Source organism: Chiloscyllium plagiosum, unplaced genomic scaffold (assembly GCF_037043375.1).
Source record: "Chiloscyllium plagiosum isolate Xiang-an unplaced genomic scaffold, Cpla_swu_hap1 HiC_scaffold_27, whole genome shotgun sequence".
NCBI lineage: Eukaryota > Metazoa > Chordata > Chondrichthyes > Orectolobiformes > Hemiscylliidae > Chiloscyllium > Chiloscyllium plagiosum.
Genome location: NW_028270165.1, coordinates 92,612,808 through 92,632,570, shown reverse-complemented (window position 1 = coordinate 92,632,570; position 19,763 = coordinate 92,612,808). Strand labels below are relative to the sequence as shown.

The window sequence follows — 19,763 nt, the reverse complement described above, 5'->3', positions numbered from 1 at the left end:
CCCATAATGTTAGGTGCATTAGTCAGAGGGAGATGGGTCTAGGTGGGCTACTCTTCAGAGGATCGGTGTGGACTGGTTGGGCCAAAGGGCCTGTTTCCACATTGTTGGAAATCTAATCTAATCTCATCCTTCTGGGCTGATCAGAGTCTACCATCCGGGCCATATCAAAGAATAAACTATTGCTTGTATGATTGACAAAGTCACTTCCAGGTGTGTTTATTGACCAATCCCAGAAATCCGAAGATCCAGACAGCAGTCCAGATCAGAACAACCAGATAGGAAATGGTTAATGTCCCCAGGATGTGGGGAGCAAAATAAGACACCAAGGCGTTAACACCAACACCAGGGAAAAACTGAACATACAGATGTGACAAACATTCGCAGCAAGCCAGAATCACAGATGTACAGCACAGAAACAGTCCCTTCAGTCCATGCTGACCAGATATCCTAAATCAATCTTGTCCCATTTGCAAGCACTTGGCCCATGTCCCTCTAAATGTTTCCCAACATATACCCATCCAGATACCTTTTAAAAGGTTGTAATTGTACCAGCAGCCACCTCTTCCTCTGGCAGCTCATTCTTTACACACACCACCCTCTGTGTATAGGAGTTGCCCCTTAGGTTTCTTTTAAATCTCACCCTAAACCTATGAGCAATCCCAGATCAAAGATCTTGTCTATTTACCCTCGCCAGCCCCCACATTATTTTATACAAGGTTGTAGGGTCACCCCTGTGAGATATAGTTAAAGCAGTGTTACTTCTGCAACCATAATTGCTTCTGCGAGGTAAATGAACTAACGCCAGTGTATAATTGTTTCAGCCAAGAGTGGAGTTAACAAGAATGAAAACTATGTGAAGGAAATATATAATTGCTTTAGTATTAGCTAAAATGTGCATACATGAAGTGTGCCTGCAAACAATGATGGATGTTACAGGCAAACAGATAAGATGCTGTGAGGGGAGGGGATGTAGGTTAAGCTAGACATGCTCGTACAAACAGTTATAAGCATCTGTTTCCTGCTTCTGCAAAAACAAAAAAAAACACAATCAAGGAGGTCAGAAGGCTCAGTGTCGGCGAAAAATGGGAGGAAATGTTGCTTTCGCAAACAAGGAAGCAGCTGGCAGTGAAAGAGGATATACGCTAACACTTTGTTCACGCACAAGGCCGGATAAGGCAAGAAATAGACAAGAGTAATGGGCGCCACCGCGAAAGAATGGAGAGACAAACCGATCTTTTGAGGATCAGCTTGGAACATCGGGAGGGGGTGGAGGAGGAATGTGAATGAGGGAAAGAAGCTGAATGTACTGGAGCAAGGTGGTAGAAGAACAGAGGATGTAAAACCGGCTTGAAGCTGCAATGAGGAATATTGCATGTGCTGTACTTGTACCTGTTGCAGTTACTGGTGGGAATCGGTTGCATTTTAAACATCAAAACAGGAGATATCCAGCCCTCCCCTTCCCAATCTCTATCCTTCAGTCCCTCCTCACCCGGGTAACTAAGACACATACCTGAGTTTCCGGAGGCTGCTCCCTCCCTGCATTCACTCCAGTTGCTACAAGTGACCAATTTCCCCTCCTCCCATCTCTGTCTCCCTCCCAGGATGAAGAGTCGGCCAGAGGGCGGGAGATTCACTTTGAAACTGACAGGGCCACTTCCGCCTTGTGACGTCACAAAGAAACTAGGGGCGGGGCGAGGAATAGTGACGGTTTAGGGGGCGGGGAATGGCTAACAGCGGGACGCCGCACTGCGCATGCGCTGCAGCACACGGGGAGGACGACACACTTTCCAAAAAAACCCCTCCCTTCAGAGAATCCCCACAGTGTGGAAGCAGGCCACCGACCCTCCCAAGGGTCACCCACCCACACCCATTCCCCTATCCCCATTGCTCTTCATTTATCCCTGAGTCATGCACCTTACCTGCATATTAAACCTAATTTAGCATGGGGAAAAACAATGACTGCAGATGCTGCAAACCGGATTTTGGATTAGTGGTGCTGGAAAAGCACAGTTCAGGCAGCATCCGAGGAGCAGCAAAATCGACATTTCGGGCAAAAGCCCTTCATCAGGAATAAAGCAGAGCCAATCCACCCTAACCTGCACAACCCTGGGCACTATGGGTAATTTAGCACGGCCAATCCACCCTAACCTGCACAACCCTGGGCACTATGGGTAATTTAGCACAGCCAATCCAATCCAACCTGCACATCCCTGGGCACTATGGGTAATTTAGCATGGCCAATCCACCCTAACCTGCACATCCCTGGGCACGATGGGTAATTTAGCATGGCCAATCCACCCTCACCTGCACATCCCTGGGCACTATGGGTAATTTAGCACAGCCAATCCACCCTCACCTGCACATCCCTGGGCACTATGGGTAATTTAGCATAGCCAATCCACCCTAATTCAACATGGCCAATCCACGTTTGATTAGAGTGGTGGTGGAAAAGCTCAGCAATTCAGGCAGCATCCGAGGAGCAGGAAAATCTTTGTTTCGGGCAAAAGCCCTTCATGAGGAATAGAGGCAGAGTGCCTGCAGGGTTCAGATCCGAACTCTGCTGGTTTAAAGGTGGTCCGGAGTCTGTGTAGGATGAGTTGGTTACAGAGGCAGGCACCAAGGAAACAAACGTGGCTGTGGTAGCGAGTCTGTTTGAGGACATGGTCAAAGAGCCTCAGGGCAGAGGAAACGTGTTGGGAGTTGCAGTGGGAGAGGGATTCCTTGAGATTCTTGTAGAGAGAGGAGGAAAACTTCTTCAAGGCAGGCATCCTTGCAAGAGGATTCATTGTAGGGTTAAAATCAACTAGGTAAAAACAAGGACTGCAGATACTAGAAACCAGATTCTAGAATCACACAACTCCAGGTTGGAGTCCAACAGGCTTCTTTGGAAGCAGCAACTTTTGGAGTGCTGCCTCTTCATCAGGTGGTTGTGGAGGATAAGATCCTAAGACACAATTTAGAGCAAAACAGTCCAGTGTCCTGCCACTGAAATGGTATATTGAACAAACCTGGATTGTTCAGTCTTCCACCTTTTCAAATAGGTTACAGGTCTCATTACAATGTAAATCACAGAACATCTTGTTGTCACCTTCTCAAGATAACAAGGTTTTATAGCAAAAGCTCAAGCCATGATTAAATGGCGGAGTGGACTCGATGGGCTGAATGGCCTTACTTCTGCTCCTATGTCTTATGGTCTTATCTCAGCTCAGACAATGCATTAAAGGTGTGAGGTCAGAGTCTGCCTGTATCCCAATCTTGAGTCAGACTGGTTCTGTTTCAAGTCGAATTTACAAACTATTACATGTATTGACTGCCTGCAGAGTTTTCCTTTAAAAAATGCACATAGAATGTATCTGCAAATATACATCTCTCCCCCCCCCCCCCACACACACACACAGACACAAACACACACGCACAAGTTTGTTGGGTGAATTTGTACTTGCAGAATTATGTCTTACTTTGCTCAAAAACTGCATGAATCCATGTAAGATTCTGTAAGTCAGTTTAACCATTGTGGCACAGACAGTCTCACACAGGGGAGCTCACACCTTCAATACATTATCTGGGCTGACGTGACACCAATTGGTAAAGTTCACTTGAGGATTTAACTATTTCAAAAGGTTTTGCGATTTACATTTGAAAGAACTGAAACTATCATGGACATTCGAACAGATGAGAGACTTAAAATAATATATCCGGGTCTTTTTTAATATATAATTTCAGTTACATCACACTATAAACTGTTGTAATAAATTCTGTCTTACAATCTTATATTCCACAATCCCCTGATGAAGGAGCTGCACTCCGAAAGTTAGTGCTTCCAATTAAACTTGTTGGACAGAATTTCTCAAGTAGGGCACCATAAGAATCCTGGGAGACTGCTATTTCCTGTTTACTTCATAATGAACAAACATTAAGCACGATCACCTATTTATTTCTCATTTTGTTTCATTTTTCTTGTTTAATTCCCTGCGATGATGTGGGAGAATTATTAGATTTGGGTCAGCCATTTGGTCACATATTAAAGCCTGGAAACCATTTTGAATCTCAGCTTAGTGCCTGCTTGCTAAAGTTTGTGTTTCCGAGGCTCAGCGGAGACGGTTGGCCTTGCAGCTGTGCTGCTTCCTGATAAACAAATTCTTTCCTGACATGGGGCTTTATTTCCATCCCCCACAGTTGGCGAGTCAGGCAGGAGATACCCTGGTCCTGCCAGGTCACCGGTCGATATCCTTTGAGAGATGAAATATAGAGGGTGATTGCTGCTTTTGTTGTGTCCAAAATAAAGAGGAAAGCTGGCCAGGGACAAAAGTGCTGTTCGAAATGTTGATACAATTCTCCCTACTCAGCCACAAGATACCAGTGAGAGAACTCAACAGGGTCCTAGCGTCTGGACGTAATACTGCTGAAAGTTAGTAATAATTAATTTGCTTACCCCAGGGTTACGAGAGGTGAAACCCTATTTGAATGAATTTGGCATACAGGACACATTGGGCAACTATTAAAGACTCTGTTGTATTTCCCTGGGTTATGGACTCATGCAGAGACACAAACAACTTGTATTGAAAAGTGTTCGATTTGCAAATGGAACAAAGGAGAGGTATATAGAGTTTGCCCACTTGGTTAAGCAGCAATGTGTCACAGCCAGGATTTATGAGGCTCAACTCCCTAACTTGGGCTGCTCTGGAATGGGAGTGCCTCATTAGCCTTGGAAGGAAGGAAGGAATAAAGAAAAGCTGACAAACTGAGATATGAAGCAAGTTAGAAAATGTTACAGAGAGACACACACAGGCAGACGTTTGCAGGAAAGTTAACACTTCATAATCTGGTTTCAATGCACATTAGCCTGGGTATGGTACTGATATCACAGGGGTCTCAAAAAGGGTACTCCCTCAATACTCAAACCAAAACATGGGTGCCCCCTGCTGGACTGGTTTGTGTTCATTCTTTGCTGCTGCATATTTCAGTTGATGATGTACATTATTGTTAACACTCACAAACCTGGTGGCACCCAGATTTTCGGAAAGCAGCTAGGAAAAGATCTGAAGCATGTTTAATTTGTAAACAAACAAGGTGCATACTCGAAGAGGGATGCCCTGTGTTTTTTAGCACCTCCTTGCTTGGTCGGCCTTTTTAAATTGTCTACAACTTGCTTATATAGTATCACCTCGCTTACATTGTTATGAACATTGTCTAATAAGAGTAGATGTATTTAGTAGCTGAATCAAAACCATCCCAATGACTGAAACAGCTGACACTGGATTGTTGGACAAGTGGGAAATATTTGCAGTTAACCAAAGCACTTCAAAGTTTACAGTCACGGGTACGTCAAGCTGAAGAATTAGGACCGGGGCATATTGGAGCCTGCTTCCTCGGGCAGAGAGTTCTGCAGATACACTACTCTCTGGGAAAAGCAGCAGCCCTCACTTCCTCCTCCTCATCTCTGTCCTAAACCTACTCCCCCAAAGCTTGGGGCCTAGTCTCAGCCACCAGAAGTGACTGGATAGGGTAGGGCTTCATCCTCTCAGTGCAATGAATTCCCACTTTCCACCAAAATCCCGGATGTACTCACTTAGTTGCTTGCTGTCTCACAAATGAAAGATTTCATTGTAACTTCTTCCGGTCCCAGGAAGGGCAAAGCATCTTTGAAAGCTGCTCTGAAAGCCCTGTCTTCACATCCACACTTCTGCTTTCACCGAAGACAGTTGGAGTCATACATGGAAATGTGTTGCTGGAGAAGTGCAGCAGGTCAGGCAGCATCTAGGGAACAGGAGAATCGACGTTTCGGGCATTAGCCCTTCTTCAGTTGGAGTCATACACCACACAAACAGATCCTTCAGCCCAACTCGTCTATGCCAACCATATATCCAGAATCAATCTATTCCATTTGCCAGTATGTGGCCCATATTCCTCAAAACCCTTCCTATTCATGTACCCATCCAGATGCAGAGGGATGTGTGCCAAATGCTAGCAAATGGGACAAGATTAATTTTGGATATCTGGTCGGCATGGACGAGTTGTACCAAATGGGCTGTTCCTGTGCTGTATGACTCTAATCTTCTTTGGTGAAAGCAGAGGTGTGATTGTGAAGGCTGAAGTTTAAGAGCAGCTTTCAGAGATGTTTTGCCCTTTATGGGAGCAGAAGTTACAATGAAATCTTGCATTGGTGAGACAGCAACTGAGTGAGTAAGTTAAGTACATCCGGGATTTTGATGGAAGGTGGGAATTTGTTGCATTGTGGGGATAAAGCCCTACCCTATCGAGTCATTTCTGTTGCTGGATGAGACCAGGCCTCAAGATTAGGAGAAGCAGATTTAGGACCGAGATGAGGAGGAACTGCTTTTCCCAGAGAGTAGTGAACCTATGGAATTCTCTGCCCATGGAAGCAGTAGAGGCATTTTAACTAAGAGAGACCTTTGAGGGCAGATTCATAGCTCCTTGAAAGTGGAATCACAGGTCGATAGGATGGTGAAGATGGCGTTTGGTATGCTTTCTTTTATTGGTCAGAGTATTGAGTACAGGAGTCGAGAGGTCATGTTGTGACTGTACAGGACATTGGTTAGGCCACTGTTGGAATATTGCTTGCAATTCTGGTCTCCTTCATATCGGAAAGATGTTATGAAACTTGAAAGGGTTCAGAAATGATGTACAAGGATGTTGCCAGGGTTGGAGGATCTGAGCTACAGGGAGAGACTGAATAGGCTGGGACTGTTTTCCCTGGAGCGTCAGAGGCTGAAGGGTGACCGTACTGAGGTTTATAAAATCATAAAGGGGCATGGATAGGATAAATAGACAAAATCTTTTCCCTGGGTGGGGGAGTCCAGAACTAGAGGGCATAGGTTTAGGGTGAGAAGGGAAAGATGTGAGAAGGGAAAGATATGAGAAGGGGCAACTTTTTCACACAGAGGCTGGTGTGTGTATGGAATGACCTGCCAGAGGAAGTTGTGGAGACTGGTACAATTGCAACATTTAAGAGGCATTCGGATGGGTATATGAATAGGAAGGGTTTGGAGAGATATTGTTTGGGTGCTGGCAGGTGGGACAAGATTGGGTTGGGATATCTGGTCGGCATGGGACGGGTTGGACCAAAGTGTCTGTTTCCATGCTGTACACCGCTATGACTCTAAACTCAATACACAGTTGAATGGGTATTTGCAATGGTAGGGGAATGAAGGGTAGTTGGGACAATGCAGGGAGGAGGAGCTGAGTTGATGGATAGATCAGCCATGATTTTAATGAATGGTGGAGCAGGCTGGATGGGCCAAATGGCCGACTCCTGCTTCTATTACTGTGAAACTGTAACCCTGCATTTCCCATGGCTAACCCACCTCACCTACACGTCCCTGGACATTCTGGGCAATTTAGCATGGCCAATCCAAATCAAGGCCAGTCAGCAGTATAGTGATGTGGAAAATGAACATCAGAGTGTGATAGAAAGGGACAAGGGGAGTAAATATACCAGCAATCAAAACTGGATTTTAAAGGTCACAAAAATTGAAACTAAAAACAGTGTGTCTGAATGTGTGCTGCATTGTAACAAAAGTGAATGAGTTGACTGCACACATTGAAGAGAATAATTATGATCCGAGACTCCTTACAGAGACATGGCTTCAGGATGGCAAGGATTGGATCCTGAATATCAAGGGGATAGTCAGATGGGAAGCTCGGTAAAGGTAGAGGGTTGGCACTGCTAATCAAAGCACTGATCACAGGGTAGTCTGGTGTCACCTCGGATTTCAGGTCCTGATTTCTCTGTCCTCTGTTGATCTCCCTGTACCCTATTACCCCTTCTGGATCAATAAAACATTCAGTAATCATGCCCCAACCCACAATCTCCCAGCCTGTCAACCATCCAGGCACAGAGTGTAGTCATAACAGGGAATTAAACAAGAAAAATGAAACAAAATTAAAAATAAATAGGTGCTTATGCTTAATGTTTGTTCATTCAGAAGTAAACCAGAAACTAGGGCTCTCCCAGGATTCTCATGGTGCCCTACTTGGGGAATTTTGTCTCCCTTCCATCGAACTATTAGCACCCAGCTATGATTTACAACAATATTTACAACAGAAGTAAGGCACCTGTTCTCAAATAGGCAGAGATATACTGATGTCGTTTTTTGTTTCTCTTTCGTGCAAACACACACACACGTCCATGGGGGTGAATTTGTATGTGCAGGTTCGGGGGGATTGGCTATGCCAAATTACCCATAGTGCCCAGGCACGTGCAGGTTGGGGGGGGGGGGGGGATTGGCTATGCCAAATTACCCATAGTGCCCAGGCACGTGCAGGTTAGGGTGGATTGGCCATGCTGAATTATTTAGTGCCCAGGGATGTGCAGGTTAGACGGGGTAAATGGCGAGCAACAGGTGAAGGCGAATGGGTGTGGGTGGGTTAACCTTCAGAGGGTCGGTATGGAGTCTTTAGGCCCAGTGGCCTGCTTCCACACTGAGGGTTCTCTGAAGGGAAGGGGTTTTGCAAACTGTGACTCACCTCTTGATATGTTGATGTCACAGCAGGGAAGTGGCCCTGTCCGTGAGTGAATCTCACTCTGTCTGGGCAACTCTTCATCCTGGGAGGGAGACAGAGATGGGGGGAGGGGAAATCTATTCACTTGTAGCAACTGGAGTGAATGCAGGGAGGGAGGAGACTCCACAAACTCAGGTATGTGTCTTAGTTACCCGGGTGAGGAGGGACAGAGGGATCGACGTTGGGAAGGCGGGAGGAGTAGATAGCTGTTCTGTTTTGATGTTTAAAATGCACCCGATTCCCACCAGTAACTGCAACAGGTACAAGTACAGCACATGCAATATTCCTCATTGCATCCTCTGTTCTTCCTCCACCTTGCTCCAGCACATTCAGCTTCTTTCCCTCATTCCCATTTCCCCCCGCCCTGATGTTCCATGCTGACCCGCAAAAGATCTGTTTGTCCCTCCATTCTTTCCCGGTTGTCTTTTGTGGGTTTTGAAAACTTTCCCAGTCCTCTGAGGATTGGAGTTGGGAGATTACTTTGTGCACTCTCCAGGACATTTGTTTGGCTACTTTTGGAGTATTGTGTGCAGTTCTGGTCTCTCTGCTAGAGGAAGGATGTTGTGAAACCTGAAAGGATTCAGATAAGATTGACAAGGATGTTGTCAGGGTTTGAGCTGAACAGGGTGGAGCTGTTTTCTGTTGAGTTTTCAAAGGCTGAGGGTGACCCTACAACCGTTTATAAAATCATAAGAGGCATGGAAAGGGTAAATAGAAAAGGTCTTTTCCCTGGATGGGTTATAGGTTCAGGGTGAGGGTGAGATTTAAGAGGAACCTAAGGGGCAACTCCTATATTCAGAGGGTGCTGTATGTAAGGAATGAGCTGCCAGAGGAAATGGTGATGGCTGGTACAATTACAGCACTTAAAAGGCATCTGGATGGGTATATGAATAGGAAGGGTTTAGAGAACATAGGCCAAGTGCTGACAAATGGGACTGGATTAATTTAGAATACCTGGTTGGTACTGATGAGTTGGACCAAAGGGTCTGTTTCTGTGCTGTACATCTCTATGACTCTGGCTTTCCACTAACATTTGCCACGTCAATAGGTCCACTTTCTCTCTAATGTCGGTGTTAATGGCTTGACATCTCATTTTGCTCCCACCTTCCTGGGGACGTTAACCATCTCGTGTCTGGCTCTTCCTCAAGAAGCTGCATTCTCGATTCACCCTGAATTGACACATTTTATTTGCTTCCCAAAATCAGACCTGCGGGACCACAACAATTTTCAACTATGAGTCTGTGAGAAGGAACAAAGCTTTTTGATTCCTGTTTGAGTAGATTTTCAGCATCAGTGGGACTGGATGAGAGACCCTACTGTTGCAGCGCACTGAGTGTGGAGTCTGAAACAGTTATATGGCCTGGGAAGGGGCTCCACACGCGTTTGTGTACATCTGAAGCTTCAGCCATGGAGAAACCCGTGGAATCCCGCTCCGTGGAGAAACCGTGGAAGTGTGGCAACTGTGGGAAAGGCTTCCGTTTCCCATCTGCCTCGGGTGGATTCCTCGGGTTGGGATTTTTGCAAATGGTGCAGGGACTGCTTTCGGCTTGGCCCCACCCCATTACCCAGACACCTTACCCCAACCCCTCGTTCCATTGTTGATGTCACTGCGCAGAACTGGTCTTGTGAGGTTCAGAGTGAAACCCCCTCCCTCTGGGCAACTCTTTATCCTGTGGGGGGAGAAAATGAACTTTTGTATCTCTTTTCCCCAGGTTTGGGGGTAGGGGGGAGTCCAGAACTAGAGGGCATAGATTTAGGGTGGGGGGGGTGGAAGATTTGTGAGGGACCTAAGGGGCAACCTTTTCACGCGGAGGGTGGTGCGTTTATGGAATGAGCTGCCAGAGGAAGTGGTGAAGGCCGATATAATTACAGCATTTAAAAAGGCATCTGGATGGGGATATGAATAGGAAGGGTTTAGAGGGACATTGGCCAAATTCTGGCAAATGGGTCACTAGGTTAAGATAGAATATCTGGTCGGCGTGGACTGAAGGGCTTGTTTCCATGCTGTACAACACTATGACTCTATTTCTACATAGTCAGAACCAATATCACAAGACTAGGAACAGGCCATTCACCCCTTCCAACCTGTCCTGAGCTGTGGTTAAACTGCATATAATTCAGTGCAAGTTTCAGAAAGGTTTCAACAGCTCTTAAAAAATTTAACATGCTTTCAGACTTCAGCTATGTTTCTGAATATATCATTTTAGGTATTCTTAATTGTAAAGATACGCGTATCTAGTGAACACAGCCCACACCTCCTGGTGCTGCCAGGAAACTTTACAATGCCGATGAAACGATGCAGTACCTGCACTCACAAAAAATTTACAATTTCTAACAATACTAGCTCCTCATTCACTGCTCCATCTGATACACAACATTGGAAACTCAGTACAGGAGGTTGCAAAAAATGAGCAGCTTTAAAACTGAAACCTCTTGGAGCTCAAAACTTTCAATGAGAGCCTGAGTCTTGCAGTAAGTAAGTTCAGGTAACCTTTATTGTGACCCAACTTTGTTACAGCTTCAGATTCCACCCCCGCACCCCCCTCACCAAAAAGACATAGAAAAAGTTGCTGTTTTTTTTAAATAAGCAGCTCAAGGTCAAAGCGCTCACACTGCCACCCCCTCCGCCTCTCTTCCTCTACTATTGGTCAGCACCGAGTTGTCCCTTTGTAATTGGTTCCTTGCTACAGCCGTAACCCAAAGGAAATACTGCCTCAGTCACCAATTTCAACCCATACCTTGATTCCAAGTAAGTTTCTCTCCACGCATTTACCAGTGGAGGGGGGGGGGGGGGGTGGAGGAGGGGGTGTGGCAGGGCATAGTCAACCAGACTGTTGTGGGTCTGGAGTCACGTGTAGGCCACACCGGGTAAAAGGAGATAGCTGGAAGGACTGAGTGAATCCTCTCCCACCACGACAGTTTCCTTCCCTAAAAAGGACGTGAGTGAATCTGATGGGGGTTTCACCACCTCCAACCCCTGAAAATGGTTTCACCGTTAGATTCTGAACTCCAGATTTCTGACCAAATTCTAATTCCGCCATCTGCTGCGGTGGAATTCAAACCCAGGAGTCCCCGGAACTGGGTTGATAGTCCGGTCAATAATGGCACTGGGCTGTCGCTCCTTCAATCCCCCTGCGGTGGCACGTGAACTCGCTGGTGCCTCCGCAAGTGGGAGGAGCAGGTGAAGCCTTTCCAGCACTCGGGGCAGCTGAAGGGCCTTTCCTCTGTGTGGACCCGCTGGTGGGTCAGCAAGTTGGAGGCCTGGGTATATCTCTTCCCACACAGGACAGCTGAAGGGCCTCTGCCCCGTGTGGACCCGCTGGTGGGTCAGGAGGTGGGAGGCCTGGATAAAGGCCTTCCCGCACTCGGGGCAGCTGAAGAGCCTTTGCCCAGTGTGGAGCCGCTGGTGCCTGAGCAAGTTCGAGGAATTCCTAAAGGCTTTCCCACACTCGGGGCAGTTGGGAAGAGTGTCAATTCAGGGTGAACCTGCAATGCAGCTTCTTGAAGAAGAACCAGACACAAAATGGTTAACGTCCCCGGGAAGCGGAGGAGCAAAGTGAGACATCAAGGTATTAACATAGACACCAGAGAGAAACTGAACGTAAAGATGCGGCAAATGTTTGTGGAAAGCCAGAGTCACAGATATACAGCATAGAAACAGACACTTGGATCAAACTCTTTGGTGCTGACCAGATATCCGAAATTAATCTAGTCCCATTTGCCAGCACTTGGCCCATATCCCTCTGAGCCCTGCTCTGGTCCGCAGTGCGCCTGCGCAGTTTGCAAAACATCTTCCCTTCCGAGAAGCTCCATCGTGTGGAAGCAGGCCACTCGGCCCAGGGAGTCCACACCGACCCTCCGAAGGGTAACCCACCCACACCCATTCCCCAACCCCTATTGCTCTGCATTTAACCCTTACTAATGCACCTAACCTGCACATCCTATGGCTAATCCACCCTAACCTAGACAGATGCCAGCCAGACATCCTAAATTAACGTAGTTCCATTTGCCAGCATTTGGCCCATATCCCTCTAAACCCTTGCTATTCATATAGGCAGATGCCTTTTATATTGTGTCATTATGCCAGCCTCCACGACTTCCTCTGGCAGCAGGTTCCATACATCCACCACGCTCTGCATGAAAAAGTTTCTACTCACTTCCCTTTCCCCATTCACCTTAAACCGATGTTCTTCTAGTTCTGGACTCCTCTATCCTGGGGAAAAGATCTTGCCCTGATCCATGCCCCTTATATATTTTTATAAGGTCACCCCTCAACCTCTGATGCTCCAGGGAAAATATCCCTGGCCTATCAGCCTCTCCCTGTACCTCAAACGTTCCAACTCTGCCAACAAGCCTTATAAAAGTTTTCCCACCCCTTTCAAAGTTTCACAACATCTTTCCTATTGCAGGGAGACCAGAACTGAATGCAGTATTCCAAAAGTGGCCTAACCACATGTCCTGCACAACAGCAACAGGACTTCCCAAATCCTGTACTCAATGCTCTGACCAATAAAGGAAAGCATACCAAGGTCTCTTTGTTCTGCAACACTCCCCTTAACTGTGTAAGTCTTGCCTGGATTGCTTGACCAAAATGCAAACCTCACATTTCTCTAAATTAAACTCCACCTGCCACTCTTTGGCCGATCAGCCCATCCGATCAGTTCTGATTTATCGCTTTTTCCTCCCTTATTCCAGAGAGGCTGAATATCTCCATCCCACACACTCTCCCTCCATTCTCAGTTTGCTGAACCTAAACCCTGCTGTACCTCATCCTGAAGGGTCTGGTTCATGCTGATTAACAGGCCTACACTCACCGGGGGGGGGTCTAATTGAAACATACATAATACTGAACGACCTGGACATTGGAAAGATGTTTCAATTGGTAAGAGAGACTAGGACCAGAGGACCTTTTAGAATGGAGAAAAGAAAAAACTTCAGCCAGAGAATGGTGAATCTATGGAATTCCTTGACACAGAAGCTGTGGAGGCCAGGTCACTGAGGATATTTAAAACTGAAATAGATAGGTTCTTGAGTATCAAGGGGATCGAGAGGTATTGGGAGAAAGCAGGTGAATGGGGTTGACAAACTGATCAGCCACAATTGAATGGTATGAGCAGACCTGATGTGGTGAATGGCCAAATGTCTGCTCCTGTCTTATAGTCCCTTACTGTCCTGGACATAGTGAGAGAGTTGGGAGCAGGAGTAGGTCAGTTGGTCTTTCGAGCCTGCACCAGCTTTGAACAGATCATAACTAGATATTAATCTACCTACATCTAGGTGGATAGGCTGGGATGTTTTCAATGGAACACAGGAGGTTGAGATGCAACATTATAGAGAATTATAAAACCATAGATGAGGTGAATGACAGGTGTCGTTTCAAGATTAGGAGCAAACTTTTAAAGGTGCGAGGAGAAAGATTTTAAGATAGATATGAGGAGCACCTTTTTCCTTTGAGAGAGTGGTTTGTGTGTGGAATGAATGTCCAGAGGAAATGGTGGATGCAGGTACAGTAACAACGTTTATAAGATGTTTGGATAAGGACATGAATAGGAAAGGTTCGGAGGGATATGGGCCAAACACAGGCAGGTGGAACGAGTTTAGTTTGTGAACATAGTCAGCACGGACTAGTTGGGCTGAAGGGTCTGTTTCTGTGCTGTCTGACTCTGTAACTGTTCTATACTGGTCTTGAAACCATTTTCTTGCCTTCCCCCAGAAACATCCACCTCTTTGTTGTTCAAAAATCAGAGGAGTTCAGCCTTGAATATATTTAATGACACCCCACCCCACCCCCGAACAGCAGGAAGGCATCCCCACTTCTGAACTCAATTCCTCTTGCTAATATAACACTTGCCTTGCTGATTGCTTGCTGCACCTGTCTCACAACAGGCAGTGACTGGTGTAGGAGGACGCTGAGGCCCCTTTGTACATCCACACGGCATTCCCGATGAAGGGCTCGGGTCCGAAATGTTGACTCTCCTGCTCCTTGGAAGCTGCCACACTTTTTGACTCTGATCTTCAACACCTGCAGTCCTCACTTTCCCCACATCCCAATATATCACCATTTAAACAATGCACTTCCTTTCTGCTGTTTTATCCCCCCACAGCAAAGGCTATAACTTCACACTGTGGGACTGTTTTTGCCAATTGAGACACTGATCTGGATCAACATTTCCTGAGTCTGCTCCTCCCTGGATTCACTGTCTTTACATTCAGTTGCTGCGAGTCAACAACCGAAGCCCACAATGAAATAAAGAAATGGAAAAGAGAGTGCCGTACTCACAATGTTAAACAGAGGAAGGAAGTTGTAGTCTGGAGTGAAGCTCAATCTTCTTTCAGAGAGAGAGGTGCAGCAGCTTCAGAAGCTCTTGGGACAACTTCCGCATTCAGACAATAGTGGATGTTCTCATTGGCAGGAGGACTACCCTACTTCCGGTCCTCCAAGGCTCCCCATTAGCTTCTAAAGAAGGTCGCGCCCCGTTGCAGCAGACAGCTCGGAGCATGCGCCGTTCTTGCTGACACCGAGGAGCATGCGCTGTACACTCTGTGGCAATGCTGCGATTACTGACAAATTCAAGTGTCCAAATGCCAATAGGAGAAAAAGAAACGGTAGAGTCAATATTTATTTATTTAGGACTCGACATAACCAAACATGCTCCTCACTATTTTTGCTACTCACCTTGCCGACACCCCTCATGATTTTACAAATCTCAATAAGGTCACCCCTCAACCTCCTCCACTCCAGTGAATAAAGTCTCAGCCTCTCCTTATAACTCAAACCCTTCAGTCCTGACAACATCCTGATACATCTTTACCGAACCTTCTCTAATAGTATTCTTCCTATAACAGGGCGACCAGAACTGTACTCAGTGTTCGAAAAGTGGCCTCACCAACATCCTGTATAATTTCAAAATGATGTCCCAACTCCAAGATTCAACTGTGTGGGCGGCACGGTGGCACAGTGGTTAGCACTGCTGCCTCACAGCGCCAGAGACCCGGGTTCAATTCCCACCTCAGGCGACTGACTGTGTAGAGATTGCACGTTCTCCCCGTGTCTGTGTTGGTTTCCTCCGGGTGCTCCGGTTTCCTCCCACAGTCCAAAGATGTGCAGGTCAGGTGAATTGGCCATGCTAAATTGCCCGTAGTGTTAGGTAAGGGGTAAATGTAGGGGAATGGGTGGGTTGCACTTCGGCGGGGTGGTGTGGACTTGTTGGGCCGAAGGGCCTATTTCCACATTGTGAGTAATCTAATGAAGGTGTGAACAATGAAGGCAAGTGGGCTAATCAACTCTTAACAACTCTGTCTACCAGTGATGCAACTTTCAAAGAACTATGTACCTGAACCACACCATGTCTCTCTTCTACAACAGCACCCAGGGCCCCGCCAGTAACTGCTACAAGTCCGTCCCCTTTTTATTAAAGCAAAGTGCAATTCCTCACTTTTATCTATACTCTCTCGTGTACACGCTCTCTCTCGGACACAGACACACACCACCCAACACGCACACAGGCTTATACTCCATCACACTCATACATTACCAGTTTTTGTTTTAAAGCTGCTCATTTCTGAGGGAAATACAAGATGGTGGCAACTAGCAAGTCTGAGTCGACAGTGCTCCTCCCAAGATTTGGGTAAAGTGGGTCACCCACCCCCACCACACTCACCAAATCATTGATAATAGTTGTTTAATTTAATTAGTTGTTTAATATTAAACTTAAACAATCTAATCTTTAGTTAAAATGACTAAAGGGAAGGGAGCCCGCAGCTCACAACAAGCAGGACCCCCTCCCCCACTCTCTCCAGCTGCAGCAGAGGCGTCCACAGCCGCCCCGGGGGACTTACCTACAGGGGCAAGCCTTGTGGAGATGATCTCCAAGATGGACGCGAAGATCGGCGCGTTTAGCGAGGATTCCCGAAGTCGATGGGACTCACTCTCGGCCACACTGCAAAAGCACGACCAAGACATGAAAGAAATCGAGCGCCGAGTTGGAGGGGCAGAGCTGAAGGTCGTCAAAAAAATATTTGTTTGCTGGGCCTACCCGAACGGGAAGAAGAAGGCCAGCTTACAGTATTCCTGGAGCAATGGCTGCCACAGCTTTTAAATCTGGAAGCTGGATCAGGCCAGGCAAGGGTGGAAAAGACCCCCAAGCTATGATCTATAAAGGATCCAAGATCATGTTATTCCAGGACTTTTCCCCGGCTCTGGTTCGAAAGAGGAAGGCATTCGACGAGGCGAAGAAGCGTTTAAGGGACTTAAATATTCAGTACTCCTTACGCTACCCAGCGACGTTACACTTTAACCATGAACAATCCGTATATAACTTTGGATCGCCAGAAAAGGCTAAGGAATTCTTAGACTCTCTTAGATAAACTGTAAGGCATAATGGATGTTGGTTTGCCTTTCACCCCACTTTGTTTTGTATCCCCCCTTTTTTTTCCTCTGACTTTACTTTACTGTTTAATATTATCATGCGGGGTAGGGAGAGGGATTTGATTTTCTCCCCCCCCCCCCCCCTTGGGGTTGTTTTCTTTTATTATTTTATGTATATATGAGGGGTGTGTGTGTGTGTATATGTGTATATGTATATATAAAAAAGCTGGGGTATATATTAAAAAAAAAGCTGGGGGGTTTGGTTGGTGTTGGTGGGGAGAGGTGGCTACCTTATTCAATTTTACCTCTGTCTCTAGGAGCGAGGTTGCTTTCCCTTGTTATTTTGTATTATATTTAATTATTATTTGTTGATGTGGTAATTTTATAGTTATATATTTATATATGGTATTAACATTACCAAATATATCCAGGTGTTGGTGTGGGTGGGGTAGGGTGCTCACTGTTAACTCTACCTTTGTATTATATTTGAATTCTCATTTTATTGAGGAGCGTCTGGGTCAAGGGTGGGGCATTGGTTGGGAGAGGATATGATGGACTTTTGGCGAGGAAGTGACACCCTCTGGGAACAAGGGGAAAATCTCCACTTAGATACGTTTTTTTTTAGAAATGGTTTTTTATTGTATTGTTGTGGGCGTATTAGAGAGGCGTTATTTTTGTAAATTTTATATGCTCTACGCTCGGGATGTTCTGGATAGGGTTCCCCCTCCCGAGGGATCTCGGATTGGCCCAGATGATTATGGTTGATCAGTCGGTTAAGTGGTGCACTTGGAATGTCAAGGAGAGTAATTCGCCAGTCAAAAGGAAGAAAATATTATCAAATCTTAAGAAGGAAAGAGTTGATATAGCTCTCCTACAGGAGACACACCTGTCGGATAAAGAATACTTGAAATTACAACAGGGTGGATTTGATCAGGCCTTTTTTTCTTCTTTTAGCTCAAAAAGCAGGGGAGTTGTTATTCTTGTCCGAAAGAATTTCCCTTTCAAAATCCTAAAGCAGATAAAAGACGAAGCTGGACGATATATTTTGATTAAAGCCCTCATAAATGGAGAGGAATATGGGATTTTAAATTTGTACTGCCCTCCGGCACACCCCTTTAAATTTATAATGAAGCCTTTTCAAAATTGATGGCTTTTGGTGCCCGTCATATAATTATAGGGGGAGCCTTTAATTGTATTATGGATCCGGAAATAGATAGGATTCCCAAGAGTACTGGCGGAGTATCTCCCAGATCTAGACAACTGATGGATCCGAACAAAGAATTAGGATTAGTAGATGTATGCAGATGTCTTCATCCACAGGGCAGAGATTTTTCTTTTTACTCCAATCCACATAAATGGCATACCAGAATTGATATGTTTTTCGCCCCCTCGATTTTTAAAAATTCCATATCATCCTGTAAAATAGGTAGTATAGCAATTTCCGATCACGCTGCTGTATATATGGAAACTAAGGCGAGGAACAATGGGACATCCCCTCGGCATTGGCGTATGGACCCCTTCCTAATGAAAGATAGTAAATTTGTAAAGTACTTCTCTCAAGAATTTAAAACTTTTTTAGAAATTAATTCAGGTACAGCTCGCAACCCATCAATGATGTGGGAGACCATCAAAGCTTACACGCGAGGTTTGATCATCTCCTATTCAGCGACCCAGAAGAAATTGAAGGGAGAACAACAGCGTCTGCTTGAAGCTCGCTTAAAAACAGCTGAAACAGCATACACTGATAGACCTTCTATTATTAAATTACAAAGGATTTTGGCTCTTAGGACAGCTCTAAACACTACGCTTACTCAAACGGCTAAGAGGGAAATATTATTTGCAAAACAAAGGTTATATGAATATGGCGACAAACCGGGTGGATACTTAGCATTTCTTGCAAAGGAAAAAAAAGGCCCCTCAGACTATTACGTCTATCAAGGAAAGTACGGGTATTTTAACTCATGATCATAAAAAGATTAATGCGATCTTTAGAGAATTTTATTCTGAGTTATATAAATCGCAGGATTATGAAGATAGGATGAGGAGGATGCAGTCATGTTTTAAAAATTTGACCTTTCCAGGCCTAACTCCAGAACAAGTATCGGTCCTAAATGCTCCTCTTACAGTCCAAGAAATACTTGGTGCAATTAGGCAAATTCAGAGTGGTAAGGCACCGGGCCCAGATGGTTTTCAAGCTGAATTCTATAAAGAATTTACAGAAATATTGGCTGGTCCACTTATGGACATGTATAACTATGCATATAATCAGGGCTGTCTCCCGCCTTCGCTGCAAGAGGCAAATATCTCTCTTATCCTTAAAAAAGTAAAGGATCCAGAAGATTGCACATCATATAGACCATTATCCTTGCTAAATGTAGATTTTAAAATCCTTTCTAAAACGTTAGCACTGAGACTAGAAAGGGTACTGCCACATATTACAAAGGAGGATCAGACGGGGGTTTATTAAGGGCCATAGATCATCCAATAATATTAGAAGGGTTTTGAATATGATTCAAGCCTGTCATCAGGGAAAGATACCAGGAGTAGTGGTTTCATTAGACCCGGAAAAGGCATTTGATAGGGTTGAATGGTCATATTTGTTTTACACATTGGAAAGGTTTGGCGTTGGTCAGGTGTTTACCAAATGGGTCTCAACATTGTATAGTGATCCCAAAGCAGTTGTGGTTACCAATGAATTAGGTTCGGATAGCTTCAGTGTGGGTAGGGGCTGCCGTCAGGGATGTCCCCTCGCGCCATTGTTATTTACGCTAATAATTGAATCACTAGCAGAAGCTATACGAGCTGATCCTAATATAACGGCCCCAAGGATTGGTACAGGTAAACATAAAATTACCCTTTATGCAGATGATGT

At 45.5% G+C, this 19,763-nt stretch overlaps 3 protein-coding genes across 6 annotated transcripts in view; 1 reads left to right on the top strand and 2 right to left on the bottom strand.

Moving 5' to 3' along the window:
- The window catches only part of LOC148145033 (uncharacterized), a 30,498-nt gene extending 15,512 nt beyond the window's left edge, over window positions 1-14,986 (bottom strand). The window contains exon 1 of the mRNA XM_087975543.1: window positions 14,804-14,986. The gene's annotated coding sequence lies outside the window, so the exon portion shown is untranslated. The remainder of the gene's footprint in view (window positions 1-14,803) is intronic.
- LOC148145030 (uncharacterized) overlaps window positions 1-19,763 on the bottom strand; it is a 141,640-nt gene that overhangs the window by 3,604 nt on the left and 118,273 nt on the right. The window contains exon 1 of one of the 4 annotated variants that reach the window (XM_087975528.1): window positions 1,920-2,135. The exons of 2 other annotated variants lie outside the window; for them this stretch is intronic. The gene's annotated coding sequence lies outside the window, so the exon portion shown is untranslated. Of the gene's footprint in view, window positions 1-1,510; window positions 1,576-1,919; window positions 2,136-19,763 lie in introns of those variants that run through there. One more of the 4 variants, XM_087975530.1, reaches the window with a different exon arrangement.
- Window positions 1-19,763, top strand: part of LOC148145032 (uncharacterized) — a 106,683-nt gene that overhangs the window by 70,440 nt on the left and 16,480 nt on the right. The gene's annotated exons all lie outside the window — the stretch shown is intronic.